Consider the following 5,954-nt stretch of genomic DNA (forward strand, 5'->3'; position numbering starts at 1 on the left):
CCTCTAGTGGCTACCCAGTAAGTCCCAGACTTACTGTGGGAAGTGCTCCACCCTGGCCAGGGATTTCAGCCAACCCGCTGGGAGTCTGTACTGAAAGAGCAGCTTCTGGAAAGAGCAAGATGCAGATGGGCAGTGTCTCTTATGCCAGCTGAGTCAGTAGCCCCTAGTTCTCAGGCAGAACTGGCCAGGTTCTGTTCCATGAACTGGTGTCTGTGCGAGAGTTTTTTTGCGAACCGGTAAAATGGGAACGTGGAAGCCCAGCTTATAAGGCTCTGTGGAAATGGCGCAGCTCACTTAGTTTAAAGTTTCTGCGCCCCGGGACAGCGGCAGGTCACATGGTGTAAATGGCGGACAGCCGCACTCCTCCCCCCTTGTCCCTTAGGCCTTTGTGTGAGCCCCCAAGTCGTTTGTAACCACTTGGGCCAAAGGCTTAAATACAGGGGAAGTGGGGTCGCCAAGAGTTCTGGCTCAGAGAGAAAGTTGCAAGCCGCTGTGTGGAGGGTTGGCGTGCGCACATGTGCAAGCAAGCGACTGCAAGTGGGAATCTTACCGTGGATGTTGTGTTCAGTACCCNCCGCTGTGTCCACTGGATGCCCCTTGGGCAACACCAGGCGCTGGTGGCTGCTGGTTTTTTGTTTATCCATCCTGGGTTTCCGGCACCAATTTTATGTTTTGGGCGGATAAACCAAACAGCAGACCACGCCAAGGTGATTCCATATGAGAGAGGTTTATTAAGCAGGGATGGGGTGGGGCGGCAAAGTGAGTAGAAGAGCAGAGGAGAGGAGAGAGAAAGAGGAGAAAGAGAAGAGAAGAGGGGGGAGAGAAGAGAGCGAGGAAGGGGTGAAGAGAAGAGGAGGAGAAGGCAAGGAGAGGGTGATCCCCTAATTTATAGAGAATGACGTCACACCAGTGAGGGTGGGAACTGAGCCAGGTGAGTTGTGGGATTGAGGGTCGTTGTCCTAGCAACGCAGGTCTAGTGTCACATGGTTAGGCCAGGCCTTGGAGTGTCCTGGTGCTAACACCTATTTCTTCACATACTGTATCAGAGTTCCCTGAAGAAACATGATTGATAGAGTTATATATTAAAAGGGGATTTACTAGAGTGGCTTACACCATATGGTCTGGGTGATCCAACAGTGCCTGTTGGTCACACTAGAGAGGCTAAAAATCTGGTAGCTACTCAAGTCACAAGACTAGATATCTCCACTGTCCTGGAATGGGGCTGAAGGAAAGGCAGACTCCTGGAGAGGCCCGGCTCTGATATCAGTGATGAAAGGCAACTGCAGTGGGCAGCAGCAGAGTAGACGAACTTGGCATCCAGACAGAACCGCTCTGCTTCTCACCTGGACTCTGCTCCATTCCCACCCAATGCTCCGCCCCTGCTCCCCCTCGCAGTCCAGCCCATCCCATGCCCCGCCCCCATCCCATGCCCCACCCCCTCATCCGCCTTGCACTCTGCCCCGCCCCCACTCCATGCCCCGCCCGCCCCTCTGCCCCCACCCCATCCCCACCCCATGCAGAGTTCTGGCTTCTCAGACCTCCTGCTCTCAGAGACAAGCAGACTAGCCACCATATCCCCTTACTTACCGGCAGAAGCCGAAACCTCTTCTACATCTGTTTCCCACCGGAGCAGCTCTGAGGTTGTTTCTTGACCCATGTGTGCTTAGTCCTAGGATGCGCCCTCCACATCTAGACAGGAGGAAGAACGAAGTCTTGGACAAATGATCCCAGCACCTGGGAGGTGGCAATATGAGGATCATGAGTTTGAGGCCATCATAGCTATACAGCAAGACCCTGTCACAGAGGAGGAGGAGCAAGAGGCGCTTAAATCTGAACAGTCTTGGACTCAGAATGGCCTGCGTACGAATCCCACTGAGGGGTTTGAGGCTGGAGCATCCTTCTAAACCTCTTAACTGTCTCGGGCCTCAGTCCCCACAGAGCATACAAGCTGTAATTTGGTCAAAACTCTGCCACAGCATCCTACAAAGGGTTGTCGATGATCTCAGGTAGCTGTGGCATTTGTCAGGGTGGGCTCTGCTGTCTCTTAGTCTATCTCCCTCCTGTTCTCCAACCCCAACACCATGGTCACAAACCATTTCCTACCGTCTGACACCTCCCACTCACCAGGCCTGTGGCCTTCCCCTTTACACAAAGGCCCGGCCAATTTCTAGTTCGCTCCGCACTAAGCAAACATTTGCAACACTCATTGGCCTCCATACCCCATTGCATCAGGGTGCCTGTACCTGGAACGAGACTGATACTGAGGGCAGCCAGAGACCAGGCCAGTTGGGGGCGGGCTGGCATTGTGGACTCCCTGGCATCCACTTCATTTTCCTCTAGATAAGGAGCCTGGAAATGTGGCCAATTTAACTGTGAATCTGGGCCTCGGACCTTTTGTACAAAAAAAAAAAATAGCTACACCTCTCTAATCTGTTATTTTTTTAAACTTTATTTTAAAATAATACTCAAGCCATGTGTGCTGGCTCCTGCCTTTAATCTCAGCACTTGGGGCAGGGTAGGTGAGTCTCTATGAGTTTAAGGCCAGCCTGGTCTACATAACAAGCTGAAGAAACTATAGATTATATATATATATATATATTATTTATTTATTATGGTATAATATTTGTCATATTTCCTTCAACATGAACATCATTAACATCTCCTTTTATCTCCATGGCAAAACCTCAGCATTAACAAACAATATCAAAAAGAAAGGACCATTTGCTTCATGTTAGCAACATGCTAACAAGCCCAGTTCTGTTTTTAAAAAATTACTTTCAAAACGTGAAGACTTAAGACAAGTGGACTTTACTCCCCTGCATGGTATCTGTGGGTCCAGCAGGTGGTCTTCCTTATGGTCTCTTCTGAGATTTAGTCAAGGGAGTGGCTGGGCAGCAGCAGGGAGCTGGCTTGTGGTTGGCAGATCTGCTGCCAACATGGCAGATTATTAGTGTCTTCACTTTTTCCTCCCAACGTTATGGGGACACCTTCTTTCCGTGTCATGTTCTCACCTGATGGCACTTGGCCTCCCTCAGAGGGAACAGACTGAGAGAAAGACAGGAACCACAGTGTCTTGTGGCATAGCTGCCATCATTTCTGCAAAATCCTGTCCGTTACCCAAGATAGACCTATGCATACAGGAGATATAGCCGAAGTGTATGCCAGGCCAGTGTCTAGTAGAGAATTGCAGGACAGTGGCTGTAATCCCTTTAAACAGACCGTCATTGACATCTTTGCGTACTGTGTTAGCTACCTTTTGCTGTGACAGTGTCTGCTAAGAAATAACTTAAGGGGAGTCTTATTTTGGGTTCTGGTTTTAGGGGACATTCCATCATGGCAGGGAAGGAATAGCTCTAGACCACAAGGCCGCTGGTTTCACACTGAGTCCACAGTCAGCAAGCAGAGAGAAGACAGGAAGTGGGGTTGTTATGGGGTCTGTTTAAATCCAACATAACTCAGACACCAGGTCAATGCAGATGATAAAAATGTGTTATAATCAAGCCGATACTACTGTATCAGGATGGCAGAACAGACTCTGGAGTTAAACCACAACAATGATTCAGAATATTTAAGCTTGCAAATCACAAACATCTGTGCCAAGTTATTGTTACATTTTTCCATCAATCAAGATGGGAGTTGAGGGCTGGAGAGATGGCTCAGAGGTTAAGAACACTGAGTGTTCTTCCAAAGGTCCTGAGTTCAATTCCCAGCAACCACATGGTGGCTCACAACCATCTGTAATGGGGTACAATACACTCTTCAGGTGTGTATGAAGACAGCTACAGTGTGTTCATATTCATAAAATAAATAAATCTTTAAAGATGGGAGTTGATTCCTGAGCCTGAGAACATGAACTTAGTTTAACCCTGCCAGCAAGATGGAGGCTATCCTTGAGATGACTGAACTCAGACAACGCCGCCCTAACAAGAGAAGCTGTTCAGCTCTTGGAAAGTCCCCTAGCCCCTGGCACCAATCTCCCCTAGCACCTGGGACCTTGAACTTAGTTTCCCCCTATGATTAAATGAAGCCTGAAAACAAAGTGGCAATACTTAGAACAAGTTTCTTTTGCTTGTCCCTAACAGGGTCTGGCTATCAAACTATAAGACCTGCCGCCCAGTGACCCACTTCCTCTAGTGAGGCTCCATCTCCTAGAGGTTCCACAACATTCCAAAATAGATAGCACCCCCAGCTGTGAGGGACACTTCGTGTGCTGATGTTAGAAATCAGCCTGACAGTTGGAGAGAGGACCTGCCGCTGGCTCTTCTTCTGGGTTCCATTCCAACACCCATATACATTAAAAAAACAAAAACAAAAACAAAACAAAACAAAAAAAAGCAACCTTACCTTTTTCAAAAACGTTGTCTTAAAATTTTAACTTATTATTATATGTGCTTATGGCACACTTGTCGAGCTCAGACAACAGCCCTGTGGGATACCCGCTCTATGGTATACACACATGAGTGTATACTCACACACACACAACCATGCAGTTCTCTCCATCTTTCTTTTTCTTTATTTTATGTTTATGAATGTTTTGCCTGCATGTATGTCTATGCACTATGCGTGTGCCTGGTGCCCAGAGAGGCTAGAAGAGGGAAGTGGAGTTACAGAAAGCTGTGAGTTACTACCATGTGGATGCTAGGAGTTGGCCCTGAGTCCTCTGGAAGAGCATAAGAGCTCTAAACTGCTAAGCCATCTTCCCAGCTCCCCCCACCCTTCACCTTTACATGGTTCCAGAGGTCACACTCAAGTCACCAGGCTTCTGTGGCAAGTGCTCTACCTGCTGAGACATCCTGTCAGCTTCCATGTGACCTTTGTTACAACTGCACAGAAGTGCTGCCCGATGCTGTGATTTTTTTTTTTTTGATACTAGAATGAATAAGCTTGATTATCAGTTACAATCCCTGTCCTGCTGTTACCTTGAGGTAAATGAATAGAAAATGCAACCATGCGTATGAATTGACTTCTTGAACAAGGCACAGGACAGGGGTGGGGAAGGGGATGCTCATTGGGTAGGAGCATTTGATGTGAAAGTGAGAGAGCCTGAGTTTGAATCCCCAGCACCCACATAAAAGCCAAGCATGACTCTACATTACTAAAACACCAGAAGTAAGGACAGGGACAGGCAGAGCCCTGCACCTCACTGGACAACCAACTTAGCTGGAAACATGAACTTCATGTTCCGTTCTGTCTCAAACAGAGAAGATGGCAAGTGATAGACAAGACACGCACATCCTTCTCCTTTGGCCTCTATTGCGTGGCAGTGCATAGGTGCATGCACATGCATATGAACTCCACACACACACATACACATACACACACACACATGCTTGCATACACATGAGAAGAGAAAAAAGGAGGTGTAAGGTTACCAACTAGGACAGAAAATGACCCCTTCAGTCTACTCACTCCCTCTATCAAATGAAAGATGGAGATGGGAAAATGCTCCAACTCATGGCTGCAAAGCTCTGTTTTTCTCCAAATCCTAAGCAGACATGGTGTTCATGCAGTTTCCCGTGTCCTGTGCGTCCATCATGAGATCTCATCCCTAAGGCGCCTTCTGTCCTGCTCCCTCCGTCCAGGGGGCTATCCAGCAGTCATGACTCTTGAGTGTAGGAAGGACATCGTGTCACATGTCCTTACTGCAGAGTGGTACTCTAGGACAAGGCGGATTCACAGGAGGGTGGGTTTGAGTTGCTAGAACCTTGTCCTGGGTGCTTAGCCAACTAGATCCCATTCTTCCCTCAAAGGCGCAGTGAAGGAAAGAGACCGCTCCCTGGGACACGTTCTGGGGAGGGGACGCGGAGGGGGGGACGCGTGCTGCTCATGTGCAGTCTAGCTGAGACGGAAATCAGCTCCGTTTGTCTCTGGCTTTGCCTTGGTTCACACCCTTCCTCCCACCTCCCAGAGACTGGAGCTTAAGGATTTGCCTCCTCCTCCTCCTCCTCCTCCTC

The 5,954-nt window shown here is 48.6% G+C and overlaps 1 protein-coding gene and 1 long non-coding RNA gene across 2 annotated transcripts in view; one reads left to right on the plus strand and one right to left on the minus strand.

Moving 5' to 3' along the window:
* Gck (glucokinase) overlaps window positions 1–5,954 on the plus strand; it is a 47,229-nt gene that overhangs the window by 24,814 nt on the left and 16,461 nt on the right. The window lies entirely within an intron of this gene.
* LOC115065233 overlaps window positions 27–5,954 on the minus strand; it is a 6,930-nt gene continuing 1,002 nt past the window's right edge. Inside the window, exons 2-4 of the long non-coding RNA XR_003845027.1 lie at window positions 5,410–5,657; window positions 1,588–1,689; window positions 27–105 (exon numbers count right to left, since the gene is read on the minus strand). This is a non-coding gene — a long non-coding RNA (uncharacterized LOC115065233). The remainder of the gene's footprint in view (window positions 106–1,587; window positions 1,690–5,409; window positions 5,658–5,954) is intronic.

This window comes from Mus pahari, chromosome 13, assembly GCF_900095145.1.
Source record: "Mus pahari chromosome 13, PAHARI_EIJ_v1.1, whole genome shotgun sequence".
Lineage (NCBI taxonomy): Eukaryota > Metazoa > Chordata > Mammalia > Rodentia > Muridae > Mus > Mus pahari.